The sequence below is a fragment of the Zosterops lateralis genome, assembly GCF_965231275.1.
Source record: "Zosterops lateralis genome assembly, chromosome: 11".
Lineage (NCBI taxonomy): Eukaryota > Metazoa > Chordata > Aves > Passeriformes > Zosteropidae > Zosterops > Zosterops lateralis.
In genome coordinates, this window is record NC_139771.1 from 6,673,323 (window position 1) to 6,690,791 (window position 17,469).

General features: G+C 42.3%; 1 protein-coding gene across 5 annotated transcripts in view; it reads left to right on the forward strand.

The window, feature by feature from the left end:
• Positions 1 to 12,866: 12,866 nt before the first annotated feature.
• The window catches only part of PPARG (peroxisome proliferator activated receptor gamma), a 54,554-nt gene continuing 49,951 nt past the window's right edge, over positions 12,867 to 17,469 (forward strand). The window contains exon 1 of one of the 5 annotated variants that reach the window (XM_083869426.1): positions 12,867 to 12,962. The gene's annotated coding sequence lies outside the window, so the exon portion shown is untranslated. Of the gene's footprint in view, positions 12,994 to 17,469 lie in introns of all 5 variants that reach the window. The other 4 variants (XM_083869425.1, XM_083869422.1, XM_083869423.1 and 1 more) reach the window with 4 other exon arrangements.

A 17,469-nucleotide genomic window follows, 5' to 3' on the forward strand; every position in this document is an offset into this window, starting at 1 on the left:
CCCAAGTCCCTGGTGTCAACAGGTCACAACAAAGCTGGAAATGGCTTTTACTTTCTCCCAGCCCAGCTTCCCACACTCTGTAAATTACCCTGAGGTTGTACCAACACTCCTCCAGTGGCCTCTGCAACGGAGAAGCCCATTTAAATTGCTAATTAATTCAGAAAACATCACCTGCTTTTACTGACACTTCATCACTCCTGGTATCACTGTTAATTGGATTCTCTGGTGGTGTTGAAACCAAACCTAAAGAAGCTGCTTGCCGTGTCTGGCACAAAACAGAACCACCCTGCATCAATCAGAATCTTTCTGATCACACAAAAAGGTGCAGAAAGGTGCCAGGGCCTTTTCTCACCTTTAACACTTCATCAGGAGCCACCAGCAAAGGAGCCAAGCGGGAATGTTTGTCAGAGTTATCAGGGAGAACAGATAAAAGAAGTGTCAGGGAGAAGATGCCCCTGAGGAGGACAAGCTGAGGGTCGTTTTCAGACATAAATTCACCCTTGAGACAAATTTAGAACTTTAATACCTTTATGGAATGAGTTTGCCACTTCCCAGCACCTTCCTCATCCTCAGGAAGGAATCCTGTGCTTGGAGGCCAAGAGAAGCTCTTTCACACTTCCCATTCTTGATGGCATTATTTTCTTCTGTGCAAAAGGAGTGGTTTGGGTTTTAGCAGGAGTGGATATTTCTGTCTGCACACCAGATTTCAGCCAGGCAACTTGAGTTGCACAGGAGTCTGAAACAGCTTTTCAGACTTGGGAAACCAAAGTTGCAGAAAACAACATTTTAATTTGTTATTTTCAGTTCAGGGATGTCTGTTTTCGATGATGGGCTGCAGATCACTCACCAAAACAGAGAGCTGGGGCAAAGAACCCCTTCAAAACCTGCCCACAGTTATGAGAAAAGGAGCAAGAGCCTAAATTCTGCTCATCTTTCTGTCAGACAGGAATTGAAGCCTTGATTCCTGCAGTCCTGGGCACACAAATATGAATTGTTCCATGGCAGTGACAGCAGACCTCTGTCAGTCTGTGTGGCATTGTGGGACAAGCACTGATACTACAAGGATATTTTAAATATTGGCAGAAAATACAGAAGACAGAAAACTTTTGTAGCATTCAAAATCCAGCTTTATCCTTCAGCTCTCGTCCTTTAGGGAAATTAAAAAAAAAAAAAAAAAAACCTCGCTGGTTTCAGGAGCTAAAACAACAATTAAAAATCAATAATTTATGGAAATGCCTTTATTCACTTATATTCCAGGAATAACTAAAGCCACTTGGCAAAAGGAATTTCCCAAATTCTGCTCTGAGCAGAAAACATTCTGGAAACTTTTGCTGTGGCAAATTACCCCCAGCCTAATTAACATCTGCTTTAGGAGCTGAAGTTACTGCAGGGTCATTTATCTGCTCTCAGCATCTCGTACACAATCGAGCAGATTTTTAATGTTTAACATTTCTGCCCATAAAGCACGAGTGAGGGCCATTCACCTCCGGGAGCAGGGAATGGCTGATTCAGGGCTGTGTTTCCCTTCAGCATTTCTCGCTAATTCCAGCTTTTCTAATCACAGGAGAAGGAACATCACCCACCAAGGGAGAAGTGCAGCTCTTTTTAGGGAGCTCAAGGTTAGAAATTTTAGCACCAGAAGATCAACAACAACAACAGCAAATTAAAAAAAAAAAAAAAAAAAAATTAAAAAAACAAACTGAAGATTCAATAATGAGAAAACTCTTCTGCAAAAAGCCAGTTCCAGGTTTATTAGGAAATAAATCTGTAAAGATGTTTTGGAAAGGTCCTCTCCAAACTCCAGCTCTCCCCACCTGCAGCCTGGCTTTTCTGAAAGGGCAGAAGGGGATAACCAAACCTGCTGCTACCCTCATTTTTTAGGGGAATTATCCCTCTACCAGGGGAATTTCATTTCCCACTGTTGGATTGGGCATTTGCTCAGCAGAAGTGGAATTTTGGGGCTCAGGTCACAGGATGCACCATTCAGGCAGGGAATAAAACTCCAGAATTTCAGATTCATTTCTCTCAGCTCAGGCAAACTGCAGCACATCCAGGGGTGTCTCTGGGGCCCAGAAAATCTGGGTTTTACTGAGAGAGATTTCAAATTTAAATGAACTGAAGTCAACCTTTCTTCAATGAATTCTGGCTTTTCTTAATGTTCTTATTATGCAAACCAACCTAAAGACTTTGGAACGACTTTTTGATCATTATTCTGGGTTGCTACTTCAGTTTTAATTTGGCATTTGAGATTTTTGTTGTTACTGTTGTGCCCTACATAATGAGCATAAACTTCTAGATCAAGAAATTATTTCTTCTGCCTGGTCTGTGTTGGTCTGGAATCCCTCACTGGTGCTCTTGGTGTGGCCTTTCTGAGGGAAATAAAGAGTAGAAAGAAGATTTTTAAATTTTTTTTTTTTTTAAATCTTGTGGGCTGCTGATGTTCCTGCAGCTGAAACCCAGCAGGTGATGGTCGAGAAAATCAAATATCTTAAAACAATTGCAGTCCTGTCTTTCTTAAAAGGGATTTTATGACTGGCTTAGGTCCAAGGCAACTCTCTACCTTTGAGTCAAATATTTGAATGTGAAATAAGTGCTGGGGAGGTTTTCTAATTTATTTAAATGGTCATTGAGAGGAGCTTCAGCACCAGCTCAGTGGTTATTATTTAAGTTTAAGAGGAATAGATAATTGGCTCCTGGAAAAGCAGTGGGAAAGTGGGAAGGAAAAGTGTAGCTGGAAGCCAACAGCACTCAGGTGGAAATATCTACAAAATGGGGTTTAGACACGTAAGGGAATTGACAAATATAGATATTTGTCTTATATTTATAGTCTTATAAATAACTTGACCAGATATTGGAGAAATATCTGGTAAAATATTTAGATAATCATTTCTAAAAGCTGGAAAGAGGCGGATTTAACAAGTGGGTTTGCTGCCATACCCCCAGATCTCAGAGCAGCTCGTGCACATTCCTCCTCTCACCTGGCTGCTAGAGATCAACAGTTGTTTATTTTCTCAATTTCAGTGGTTTCAGAGTATTAGAAAAGCAAATAAATGTCTCTGGGAAATAAGTTATACTGCTGTCTGCTTGGGAAAAAAAAATACCCAGATATTTTAATAAGAACTGTTTCTCAAATATACAAACATTAATTTAAAGTGAAGTTTGAGAGCATTTAAAAAGCTGAGCTGGTTAATGTATAAGAGATCACATCACAGCAGTTAAAAAAATAGGAATATTATTAAATTAAAAAAAAAAAAAAAAGCTGAGGTAAAATATCAATGGAGCTGAGATTTTTTTCAACCACACACACACAAAAATTCAATTAAAAAAGGTCAATTTATGAATCAAACTGCAGACAAAACCAGCCCTGAGCTGTGTGATGAGTAAACAGGAAACTGGAACCAGAAAATAGAGAATGGAAGGAGCTGCTGCCATAGGTGAGAGCAGTTACCCGAAGTTTTTTCTTTCCTCTGAGCTAAGATTAGCAGGTTTAATTATTCAGTTCTGAGGCTGAATTCTTAAAGCCAATTTTTTTTCTCCAATTTTTAGTGATTTTCTGCACCTATATCTACAGACAAAGGCAATTCTCTTATCTTTTTTGTTATCTTTTTTTGTTCTCCTAATCTTAATGGGAGTTCAAATCCTACAGTCCTCCTGCTGCATGGAATATTAAACCTGAAATTTTTGCTTTTCAATTCTTGGGCATTTATTGCTGTGCTTTCACCCCATTAGAAACCACTGGGAGTTCTTGTTTTTCCCTGCCTGCAAAAATGTCCTCAAAGAGCAAAGCTGCCCAACTCCCAGTCTGCAAAAAGCCATTTCCCCCCCCCCCCCCCCGCCAAAAAATCTTTCTTGTTGTAATTTCTCTCTCCCCTCAGTAGTAATGAAATAATTAATTAATTAACCCATTTATTTCTAGGAGTGAGAGGAAGAACTCCCCCTCAGTGAGCTGAAACTTCTCTGCTTTTTTTTCCCCCCTCATATTTAAAGGGATGTTTGGCTCACTCTGTGCTCACTGGAATCAGGTGTAAATTATTCTTGGAAAAAAAAAAAAAAAAAAAAAAAAAAAAAAAAAAAAAAAAAAAAAAAAAAAAAAAAAAAAAAAAACCACACCCAAACTAAAATTATGGAAAACCAGCTTTTTACCCAAAAAAAGTGGCTTCAGTTGCAACCCAATTTGAGCTGTCACACCCTGAGGAGAGGGGTTGGGATAAGATAATCTCGATTTCTGATACACTTTATTATCTGTATTTTACCCTTTAAAAATAGCTTTTCAGTGATTTATGATAAAAGTTGAATTACCTATAAAGTCTATTTAGAGAAAAAATAAATCAGCAAAGGGCCCAACTCCACAGAACACAAAAAGGTTTTTAGAAGTGGAGAGTTTGTTACTCAGCATGTTTGAGCAGGAATAAATAAAATACAAAATAAATTATGATGTACCATGAGAATTTCCCAGTTGAATCCCATTTTCTATTTTTGCACTTTGCTGTCACAGGTTTGGCTTCAGGTTCAGCTGCTGGAGCAAAGAATTGTGCACACAACAATGGCCAGGCCCAAACCTCCAACATTTTCAAATAAAAATAGGGGGAGTTTATATTAAATTTACAAAATATTCAAATAAAAGTAGAGGGAGTTTACATTAAATTTATTTTCAAATAAAAGTGGGGGAGTTTATATTAAATTTACTTTAGTCCACTGGAACAACAGTGGGTCGCCAGCCTCTGCTCCATGGTGCACTGAACTGCTACATTTTATTATTTATTGTTTTTTATAAAACTCAAATGCCAGAAATCAGCATAAGGGCCTCTGTAAATTCCCAGAATTTCATTGTTTTGTTCACACAACACCAGGATAAGAAAATTCTGTTAAATGAAGCTCACAGAGGAAAAAACTTGTGCAGGAAGAAATGAGTTTGATGACATCTGCTCCACGTCCCATTGAAGGGATGCTTCTCAATTATGCAAATAAATATTATTATATTTTATGCAAATAAAAGTAAACATTCCAGAGTATGCAAATGAGCTAGTAATAAATAAAATTACCACACCTTAGATGTGTATAAAAGACTTTTTGAAAAGCTTTTTCAGCTCTCCTCTGCTGATACTGAGGACTCAGGGCCACAGAGGGCAATCACAAGTGCTATTACAGCAAAAATAACTCAGATTTCATCCTGAAAAACGCAAAAAATGTTATTTGCATTATCAGCCAGTTAAAAATCTGAGGGAATAAATATAAAAACCCCAGCAATGTGGAAATATTTTTAATTGAGGTTTGAACCGTATTAAAGCCCTCAACCAACACAACCCCCTGCTCTAAACCTGCCTTGATTTCATCAATTGCCTCTCGTAACAAAGAAATTTTTAGCAGGGAGTATTTTTATCCTCAATTAGAAATGCCAGGTTTCTGGCTGCTTTGTGTGTTGTTCCTGACCCAGTGTTATTTTTCCTCCATTTCTGCTCCAACCAGCTATTTAAATTCCCCAGGATGTTTGCACATGCTTCCTAATTCACTTTATACCTTTGCTTATGTTTTTTTGGGTTTTTTTTAATTTTTAATTTATTTTTTTTTTTTGCCACTCAACCCTTAAGATGAAAAGGCAAATTCTATAGAGCTCAGGCTGAGTCAGCAGAAGGGCTGCAGCTATAGAATGGCAAAAAAAAAAAAAAAAACAAAACTCCACAGAAACTGTCAAATGTCCTGAGAGAGCAGAACATGACAAAGGCAGGAGCTTCTCCAGTGATGATGGAGGGTTTCAGGCACACAGTGGGCACAAGTCCTAAAACACTTGAAAAATATTTAACTGAACAATGATGGAGCCATGCCAAATACTAAAAGTTACCAAAGATAATTTTAATTGTTGTAGATATAATGGTGTTCAATGACAGCTGTTTTGGAACAAAAAGGTTATTTCCTGAAAATTATTGTAATATTTTTCTCCCAAAATAGCCCCTGATTCACTGCTCCAGTTACCTGGCATCCTCTAATGCTCAGCACAGACTAACAACCAGTTATTAACTTTATTTTTCGGGAGCCTTCAGATCTTAAATGAGAATAATGACTTATTTGAGTCAGTTGAGAAGGGGAGCAGACAGACCAAGGGAACAATTTGCATGGCTGGGACGTGATGCCTTTAATGTAACACCTATTTCAGGCTGCTTTCCCTGGCCATATTTTGTTTTTCTTGAACTTCTGCAAGAAAATAATTCAATTAAGGATTAAAGTGACTGCTTCTCTCTGCCCAGCAGAATTCCCTGCATGTTTTTATGATGGAGGTTTAGTTCAGAGTAAGGAGATTTTTATTACAATTTTTAAAGAAACATCTCACCTGAGGCCTTTGTGTTCAGCATCTTTTGTGTACATTTTTACACAAAACAACCCCAGGATGTGGGATGCCCTAATAGGACAAATATTGGGGTCATTGTTCACAGAGTTCTGTCTGGATCTCACACTCCTGCCTGGGTACAAGTCAGAAGGCAGAGTTTGGTGTGAGTTCTGTGAGGTCACGACATCTGTGCATGAAGAAGCCTCTGCAGCCCCATCTGGAGATGTGAGAGGAGGATGTTGTGCCCATTTTATTGTTGATTCTCCTGGTGATCCTTTCAGAACTAACAGGACTGAAATGACATTGGTTTAGGATATTCATTATATATATAAACATCTATAATAATGTAAATGTGCTGTAATAATGTTAATTAATCACAAAGACAATCAAGAATCTGCTTTATTTAAGCTCTGGCCTTTTATCAAAAGCCATGGAACCCATTCTCTGTAAAGACTAATGAAGGCACTTCAGCAAACATCATTAAATCTGTAGGAATAATCTGAATGTCACCTGTTTCTCTTTCAGTTTTATTACCTATATCCACCGTCAAATCTGTAGGATAATCTGAATATCATCTAATTACTCTTCAGTTTTATTATCCATATCCACCCTAAATAATTCCAAAATGTGTTTAAGCGTTTAAGAAAATAAACCTGATGCATGGGACACTTGAAAGAGACCCTCATTCCCTTGGTTTAAAACCTCTTTGCAGCAGAAATAAAACCTGTGGTGATGGGAATGTGAGGTCCATGACAGGATCCTCAGGACAAGGAGATGTTCCCCATCCCATGACTTTCACTGGGATTTAGGAGCTGCGACTTTACGAGTGTGAGCTGCTGTTCCCCAGCATCATCAGCATTTCCTACGTCCATCCCAGCCCCCTGGAGATTTGGGGGAAAATATGTAAAAAAACCCAGGGATTTTTAAAAATAGTGCCTCAAATTAACTCCATCACAACAATGTATGAAAACCATAAAGGGGGACAAAGGTTATAGGAAATGGAAGTACCAAGAGATCTTCAAGCAGTCCTCCAAAAGAAACAATGGGGGGGAGGTTAATTATTTTTTCACAATTATGAGGGAGTGAGTACCTTTCTCATACTCTCACAAGGGAAATGCAATCCTCCTCATGAGCAAATGTTTGATTGGAAATTGGAGGCAAAGTTCTCTAGATATTGTGAGTTAAAATTTGCACTTTTGAGGTTTTAGTCTTTACTGCAATCACTGACTTGCTGTGTAAGACAGCAAATTATCCCAAAGGAGTCACTTTAGGAATATAACTTTATAACTAGAAATATTCCTAAAACTTCAGGAATATAGCTGTGATCTGCTGATACAGTTCTACACAAATTAGGAGCATAAAACAATTGTATGGACAGCAATGACTTGTCTCTCAAAGATTTAGCAGTGTAATATTATTGCTATTTTATATGTGAATAAAATGAACAGTCCTCCAAAAGAAACAATGGGAGGGAGGGAATTAATTATTTTTCCACAATAATGAGGCAGTACCTTTCTCATACTCTCACAAGGGAAACACAATCCTCTTCATGAACAAATGTTTGACTGGAATCTGGAGGCAAAACTCTCTAAATATTTTGAGTTAAAATTTGCACTTTTGAGTTTTCAGTCTTTACTGGAATCATTGACTTTCTGTATAAGACAGCAAATTATCCCAAAGGAGTCACTTTAGGAATATGGTTGTGATCTGCTGACACAAAGATTCTTTTATGAGCATAAAACAATTGTATGGACAGCAATGACTTGTCTCGCAGCGCCTCAGCAATGCAATATTATTGCTATTTTGTGCAATATTATTTCTATTTTATGTTCGAGTCAAAGGAGACAGAGCTGGGTGACTCCAGTGCCCCACAGGAAGTCGGTGACAGCACCAGGAATAGAAGTGAGACCTCTCAGCAGCTCAGTCCCATGCCTTAACCACAACCCAGCCACCTCCTTCCCATCTCAGATTAGCACAACCCCCGGCCCCGGTTGCATCAGCTCCTCACTGGGATGTCTCAGTGTGGGTAATTGTAGAAATCTGGATTTCTGAAGTCAAGTTACGTTCATAAATCCGTCTTAGCTGGATCACCCCAGAAATTTGGATAAACTGGTTTTAAATGAGGCTCAAAATGACCTTTTGGTGGCTTTAAAGGGATCCCTTCAGAAATAAATTTCAGATGGATTAACACATCTGACAGATATCGCTGTGTGCTTGAGCTCCTTATTCCTGTATTTTCTTTTGCCTGCTGACTGTCTGATGTGCAATTTGGGCCCATTTAATCACAACAGGAATATCATATCCAACCACAGAAGAGCCAGACAGTCCTAGAGAGGAAGTTATTCCCTTCAGGATGAAATCAGAGAAGTTTGGAGTTGGGGGGACACTAAAGATCAGGAAAAAAAATTACAATTAGATGTAGGCTGGTGTGATCCTGGCTTTAGTGAATTTAAAGCAGGCTTGGTTTGGATTTTGTTCTCTTTTCATCCAAGCCTCGAAGCTCAGGCAGAGGAGGCTGATTTTTAAGGGGTTCTTGTTTTGACCCGCTCTGCAGTTATCTGTGAGAAATCTGCGTCCTGCTGGTTCCATCCCTCCTGCTGGATCCCAGGAGAAATTCACCCAGGCACAGTCCTCCTCCACCAGCACTTAAAGGAATGCAGTTTGTGCCCCGGGTTTGCCATAGATCTGTGTAAAATGCTACTGATAGCAGCTGAAACTTCCAATTCTCTGCGAGTAAAGAGTGTGCAAGCTCAGATAGGAGTGTGGTGTGATATTATGACTTGCTTTTTAAAAACATGCCTCTCCAGACCAAAAAACTGCCAATAAAGACAGAAGGAGACATGCTGAGGCAAACAAGATATGCTTTTTATCAATAAAAGGACACCAGATATATGAATTAAAATATTACGTTACCCAAGAGAAAGAACACGGGGTAACTTTAAAAAAAAAAAAAAAAAAAAGGCAGCAATACAGGACATTTTTAACTTATTTCAACTCCATTCCTTTAAAGCAATGCGATTTGCACAATCAGAGCTTGCTGCTCAGGCTGTCAGATTTCTGGCTGCACTCTCAGGGTAGGAGATTGCCCTCTAGATGTTAAAAGCTTGGCTACTCCTTCATTCCACCCCACAACACCAGGACGGGACACGCTGCAGGAGTGGGGATTTCAAACTTGAGCAATGCACCCCAGACACTGAGAGCTCAGGGGAAACATCAAATGTCAGCAAAAGATGGAATTGGGGTCTTTGCAGAGATGGGAAGGGGGAGAAATCCTTGTCAAGTCGCCACTCTTTTCGAGCCAATTTTAAAAAATCACAGCATCACCTCCAATAAATTCGTTTTTCTAACCATAAACACCTACCTGGGATTCCTTAGGAAGTGTTGCACGGAATTTCCTTTATCAAGATGGAAAAGAGAAATGAAACTGCTCCAGGGAGGTTATTTTGTCATTGCTGACACCCTTATCCATCTGGAGATTCCACAAAGTACTCATTCCAGTTTCTCATCTCAGCGAGGACTATTTTTGCCACATGATTCAATTTAATCCACTTCAAATTTTCTGAATAATTGAAACACGTAATGTACAGTCAGTCAGTGATAACTGCAAGCAGAAATAACCTTTTATTTTTTCAGATGCAATAAATGCTTCAAAAAGACTCCCCACGACAAAGGGGCTGATTAAAGTTAATATAAAACTCAATTCTGTCACATGAAAAGAATTAACTAATGGTTTTCTACCCAATAGGAAAAAACAGAGTATAATTGATCTTGTGTGAGGGCAAATTATCTTCTAATTTTAAAAGCAGAAGTGATGCTGAGAGAGGCTTTTCTGCTTCTCTTTGAACTGAGGGAAGAGCTGCCCATGGCTCAGGAAGGCCTGAGCCTGACATTTCATTCTTGTTTCATAACTCTTGGAGGTCCCAGCCAAAGTCAGGAATTCTCTCAGATAAGCAGGGGAGAAAGTCTGGCTCATCAAAAACTGCGCAGCCAAACAATGCAAACAAAAAACTTACGAGAAACTGATAAATGTCTTTATTATGACCATTTCAATGCTGTATAAAGCAATTTGATTACAGCACAGATAATGTATTTGTAGCCTGTTTTATTTTGTTACCAACACAGAAATGATTGGCTTTGTCTGAAAAAAAAAAACCACTCCTTGTTAAGGAAAAAAAAAATTAATTCAAATTCTAAATAAGACATACTTTTAATTACCAGAGGAAATGTATGGGCTTTTCATCTCTTGATTCTTCAAATTAAGATTAGCTGTCTTAAAGAAACATTAATGAGATATCAAATCCTACCTAAAAATCTGTATTAAGCAAGAAACCAGACAAAGTATTTCTTTCCTTTCCTGTCTCGATCTGCTAAAGGGCACATTTACAAACTCTAAGTAGTTTTGTCATAAGTTATCACTCTGGTTTTGCTTTATGTTCTATGAGTTCTGTTCAAAAGGTGAACTTGCTAAAGAAAACAATGCTAAGAACAGAAATAGGCTGATGCTGTATTTGTAATATTTCTGTGCAAGCTGTGTTTGGCCAGATTGACTTAGATATATCAGTCTCACTCGTGCAATTTAATTAAAATCCAACCTGTGCTTTGTATTTCTGCCTTTATTAAAAGCCTGGGCTCGGAGCAGCACAGCCACAACTGGGTGTTATTGATATCTGCCAGTTCTTGGGATGCTTCCAGTCACAGGGAGCTTGAAAAAGTCTGCACGTTAAAACCTTGATTTTGGGGAGGGATTCTCTATTTTCAGACACTTAAATGAATGGGGAATTCTCCAGCAGCTCAGGCAGAGAGCAGCAGTTCTGTTCTCATCAGATCTCTGTCAGTGTCCACCTCAGATCCTTCTCCTTTTAACTTTCTGTTGAAACTCCACCTCAGCGATTGCTGTAAAGTGGTAGAAATATTAATAACCCAGGTATTTAAAACCTCTTATTGTTAAGATTGCTTTACCCACGTTTGCCTCTTTGTTCATCCATGGTAATTCTGAGGGTTTCTTTGACTTGTTTTCAGGAGCTGGCTTCTAATTCTGAGCCAGGCTATTACTGGAATGGGTTATTACTGCAGCATGTTAAAATGATTTTTAAAATACCCAACCCAAACAATAAAAAAAAAATAACCACTTTAAAAAAATGTATTTCCACATTACCAAGGTTAAAAAAAAAATCAGATGAAATGAAAAAAAAACAAAAAATCCTTGATCTGTCAAGGCAGAGGTAACACCTCAAGCCTATACAAATAGAGAGATAATTCTCATAAAAATTAACACAGGGCTTCAAGCCTCTGCAGACAGAGAGATTGTTCTCATAAACAAAAGGCTGGAGGCAAAGTTAGTATCTGTAGGGAGTCCAGGTATTTTGACGTGTTCAACCCTAATCTATAAATTGCCTTCAGTATACAAATAATAAGGCAAACGTGGGCTCTCTTTCAAAACGCTGGATGACTAAGAGCCATAATGAGGCAAATTTGGGATCCTCTCAACCTTCCAGTGATGTCCAAGGGATCAGGAGGTTTTCAAGATAAACTGTTGTATCCCGGGGCACCTCCAGTTCCAGGATGACTCTAAAGCCTGTTGATCTTACGCCTTTTTTTTTTTTTTTTTTTTTTTTCTCCACATCTAACTTCTTTTTTTCCAAGCCTCAGAGGCTGATGGAGGAGGTGACAGGCTTGTTGGGGCTTGCAGCCTCTGGAGAGGTACCGCTCTGCATTCCAGAGCGGGGGGAGAGAGCCCGGAGAGCATCCAGAGGGGAAAAAAAAAAAGTTAAAAAAAAAAAAAGTGGGAAAGAATTGGCTTTGCGCTGTCAGTGCTAAGGAGGCTTTCAGAAAAGCCTTTACCCCTGTCAGGGCAGGACACAGCGCAGAGCGGAGCCGGGCTGCGGAATGGGCAGGCGAAAGGGAAAGCGGCCGGCAGGCGGAAAAAGCGAATTTTCAGTTACGGGAGATTACAGGGAGCAGAGATCAAATTCCAGCTGCGCCGCGGGGCCCGCGCTCTGCCCTCAGGTACACGGGCTCCCTCCGCCCGCGGGGACCGGCCGGGCCGGGGACAGCCCGGGGACAGCCCGGGGACAGCGAGGGGGACCGCTCCTCCTCATCCTGCTCGTCCTGCTCCTGCCCCGCTGCCTCCCCGGCCCGCTCTTCTTCGCCATCCCTGTGGCCGCCCCGCGTCCGTCCCTGTCCCTGTCCCCAGCCCCGGTCTCCAATCCCATCCCTTGTCCCGCTCCCAGCCCCGTGACCGTCCCCGTCCCCGTTCCCAGCCCTGTCCCTGTCCCCATCCCTGTCCCGGTCACCAATCCCATCCCTATCCCAGTCCCCAGCCCTGTCCCGGTGCCCAGCCCGGTGTCCGTCCCTGTCCCGGTCTCTATCCCGCTCCCCAGCCCCGTGCCCGTCCCCATCCCGGTGCCCCGTCCCCGTCGCTATCCCGGTCCCATCCCCGTGCCCGTGGCGGTCCCATCCCCGTGCCCGTCCCTATCCCATCCCCATCCCCATCCCCATCCCGTGCGGGCCCGTGGCCGCCGTGGGCCGGCGGGAGGCGGCGCCGGGGGGAGGCGGTCCCTGCCCGGGAGGCCGGGCCGAGCGGGGGAGTTTATCCCGCTGGAAGGGAACGGCTTCTCCCGCTGAGAACTGACAGCGCCAGGTCAGTGCGGGCTGCGGGGACCGTCCCCGAGGTGAGGGGCCGGCGGGGACAGCGCGGGCCGGGCACGGCGGGGACTGCGGGGACTGCGGGACGGGACCGGGGCTGCGGGACGGGGCTGCGGGACTGCCGGGGCTCGGGGCGGGCAGGGCGCGGAGCTCCGGCGCCGCGGGGATGCTCCGGGCCGGGCGGGGAGAGCGGAGCGCGGGGAGCCGAGCGGGGATAGCCGAGCCCCGGTGGCAGCGCAGAGAGCCGAGCCCCGGTGGCAGAGCAGAGAGCCGAGCCCCGGTGGCAGAGCAGAGAGCCGAGCCCCGGTGGCAGAGCAGAGAGCCGAGCCCCGGTGGCAGAGCAGAGAGCCGAGCCCCGGTGGCAGAGCAGAGAGCCGAGCCCCGGTGGCAGAGCAGAGAGCCGAGCCCCGGTGGCAGCGCAGAGAGCCGAGCCCCGGCAGCAGCTCCGGGGCCGCGGGCGGGGCGGGCGGGATGCGGTGCCCGGAGCGCCCCGGCCCCGCTCCAGGTGCGGTCCCGCGGCCCGGCCCGGCGCTGTGTCCATGGTGCTGCACCGGCCCCGGCAGGCGGGGATGCTCCGGCCGGGGGGATGGCCCGGCCCGCAGAGCCGGAGGGATGCGGGGCACGGATGGATGGATGGGGCGCGCCCGCCATTCCTGCCGCCCCTGGGGAAAGCACTGCTGGGCTCACCTGGCTGTTCTCGTAATGAATGAACAGCTCTTCTTCTTCTTCTTCTTTTTTTTTTTTTTTTTTTTTTTTTCTTCTTTTTTTTTGTTCCATTTCCCAATCGCACGAAGTCGGGGAGCCTCTCTCTCTCAGCCTGCAACAACTGGGATGCTATGTTGAAATATATTGTGTCTTGATGGCATGCCTCAGGTTCGCAGGGGCGTTTTGTAATCTTCCTGCTGTCATTTCTCCCCGGGGTATTCTGCAGCTTAGAGAGTGCAAGTTCCTGTGGTGTTGTAACTCTGTGGCCCTGTGTACACACGACAGTGCCCTGCTGACTGAACATGAACAGGGATGCCTTCATTAATATCAGTGATGGAAGGCTGCTGTTTAGCGTCATTAAAGCCCAGGGAGTTATCAATTTCTGCATGTCCTGTGGACTTTAGGTGCCTTTAAATCAGATGGGTCAGTTCTCATTCTCCTTGAAGTAACCAGGGGCTTGGGTTGGATTTGTATTTGTGACTCGCTGCCCCATCTTCTGCTGTAGAGCACGATTATAAGCGTTCCATCTTAAAATATCTATTTTCTGGTAGCAATTAGTCCATCATTTAATAAGTAATTTACCCTTTAAAAGGTTACTATGATTTGTTACTTGTTAACTAAAAATTCCCAGTGTACACCAAGCGACTCTGACATATGATACCGAGTGCTCTCCTTGGAAAAGAAGTTTCTCGTGGTGTGCTCTCGTTAATATCAAAATTTGGTGCATCAAGGGATGTGTTTGACATCATTTTTCACTTTGGCTGTCACAAAAAAAAAATTGCTGCAAAAATTGCTGAGAGATTTAATTATGAGATTACAAGAAATCACTGCTAGCAGTGTGTTAAGGCATGTGGCACAATATAAGCATGGGCTTGTCAAGGGGAGAGAAAGCTGGAAAAAAAATAGTTGGCACTGACTTTGAATGATAACCAATCAGAAATACAATATAAAGGGATTTTTACACAGACAGCTTTTGAATTGGAATGTTCTTAGGCATCCGTTTTGTGAAATATCTCACTCATTAGTGAGTCCAGAGGTTCAGAGATTCTGGATTTCTAAACAGCCTGAAGATGGTCTGCGCTTCTTAGAAATGCCTCCGTGCCAAATTCCCAGATAATACAATGTATTTAACATCAGCATTCAATGAAACTGCCATTACCATACGGAATATACAACTCACTTTTTTTTTCCTGATATAAAGTTGTATTTCATGCAATGAATTCTGAAATATTAGAATTTGATTGAAAAATGTTAAAACTCTGCCTTTTAACCTTCCTTGTGGGACTGATAAAGGCACCCATTATCAACAGTGCTTCTCAATCTGGCTCTTCTGTGGACTTTTTTAAATAACCATAAGTCCATTTCTAAGTCAATAAAATAAATTTAGGCACTGTTGCAATTACTTTCAGTGTGATTTCCTGCTCAGAGTAATGGCTAATAAAATGAATTCTGAAAACAATTTTATTGTAAAAACGAGAAAAATTTAAAAGTAGAATGAAAACCCCGTCTTGTACAAAGCTGGACTAAATAATGAAAAGTAAACTTAATACTTTGTTTCACCTTGATTGGTGAGGCCCTCTTCAGGTATTTTTTATATGTAATCTGCTCAGAGTGGAGTTAAATATTTTTCCTAGTCCTTTTTAGCAGCCTAATTGTGAATCACTAATTGTGCATATTTGATACTCAGAACTTGAGTTTCTTTTACAAGCTTTTTCATGAGGGTTATTCCCATGTCTTTCCCTCTGTCACGCAGTAAAAGTTTCAAGTGCAGTTACTCAAGAGGAATCATCCTACAGTTACAAATTCTCCATGCCAGGTTCTTTTAAAGTCCTTTCCATGAGTTATTGCTACTGATTTCATTTTTTAATCACGTTTATTCAATCCAACGTGATATTAGATGATAAGTGCTAATTATTTCACTCTGCATTTCCATAATGGTATGTAGCTTTTTAACTGGTTTTCAAGGTACCTGATCCAAACGTTCTTTGTGTGTCAGTTCAGTTTTTGTGAACTAACAAGAGAAAGAGATAGAAATAATCCAAAGCAAGAGAAAATTGTTGTACTCAAGTCCTACTCCTCATGCCACAAACATAACTTGGGGGCTCCCATTAACAGGTCAGTTTGGAGGGCTTCATTTACAAAGTACTTGGAAAAATCTCCTCCTTGCCCCTGACTTTTTCCCTGTGGAGGTTTTTCCAAGGCAGAATGAGAAATGAAAGATCCGTAAGATTTGTCTTCAGATTATCCGGAATTTGAAACATCAATTGATTCCTACATTAAACGATAAACCTTTTATATTTCTTTCATCTCTTCCCCCTCCACTTTTTATTTTCCACAGAGGGAAGAGCCCAGGGAGGTTTTTTTCAGCTTTGTTTTAAATGTAGAGTAGTCCACCTTTTTCCAGTGGTGCTGCTTTCAGGTTCCAGGGGCAATGCAGAAAATGCTGGTGCTCAGCAAATCATCACCCTGGTACTCAGCCCTGTGGTGAGTGGGCTTGGGATACTCCCAGGTCTTGCAGGTATAAGGAAATAGGAACAAGAAAATAAATGTGGCAACCATAGGAAACATCCAGTTTCTGCTTCAGCATCAGCTCTTCTGCTGCAACCTGGACTTTTCTTTCCTCCCGCTGCAAAGTTGTCAGCTCTCCTCACACTGCAGGGCAAATTATAATAAATCTGTCATAGAATTTTGCTCTTTAAATTTAGAGGGGGGAAAAAAAGAAAATAAAGCAAGGCCTATTCTGCAGTCTTCCCATCCGGAAACTTTCGCAGAACTGAAGTCAATTTGATGATGTTCACATTTTTCTCCCACTCCACCCACACCTTCCATTATATTATTTGGCCTGTTTGCCCTCTCATAAACCACTCTATAGAACTGAACTAAACAATGACATCATTCTCCAATTAAAATTCATGATACATGAACTATATAGATATTTTTTAATTACCTGTGTTGCAGTAGTACCCAGCAGCCTAGTCAAGATTGGGGCCATCTTCTTACTCAAATGAAATAATTGCCCCTGTCCTCAATACTGTGTGATCTGGGACATGGGAATGCAAAGAGCTCCCCATTTGCAATGGAGAAACAATGTAGGAGGGGAGATTGAGGCAGAAAATGAAATTTGAAATGTCAGTGTGTCCATTTATGCCTGCAAGAGTGAATGATGCTGGCAGGGGTAATGGATTCTAATCAGCATTATGACAGGAGAAATTAGGGATTTGTGTGGTAAATCCCCAAATTGGCTGCAAAAAAACCCTCCTCAACTCCTATGCAGTGTCCTCTTCAGTTGGCAGTTTCTCAAGCTTCCCCTGGAAACAGGAAAACTTTCCCCCTTAGCCAGGGGAGGATCAGGAACCTCCAAAGCCGGGCTGTGAATTTCTGGAATGGACTAGCAGGAGATGCTCTGTGGACTTGCATAAGCCACCCCCTTTCCTCATGACTAAGCAGATCTCCTCCATGCCATGCACATTCAGGACAAAGTCTATGAATTCAAGTCTCTGAATCCCAAAGTCTACTCTGCTGGTTGATAATTAGCAATTTACAGAACACAAAGCTGCCGCAGCTCTGGGGGTGCCACGGCCAGCACCGTGTGGCTGTTGGGGGGACCATGGGGCGTGCCCTGGACATGCTTATAGGGGATGTGTGTGGAGGAGAAAGGGATTAATCCCCTGTTAGGAATGGCTCCCTACTCATCTCAGCAGTGCTGAAAGGCTCCCTGTGATTTCTGATAACACTGGATAATAAACGTTAGGTAATATCCCAACAGAAAATGCACAGAGCGCTCCACGCTAGCAAAG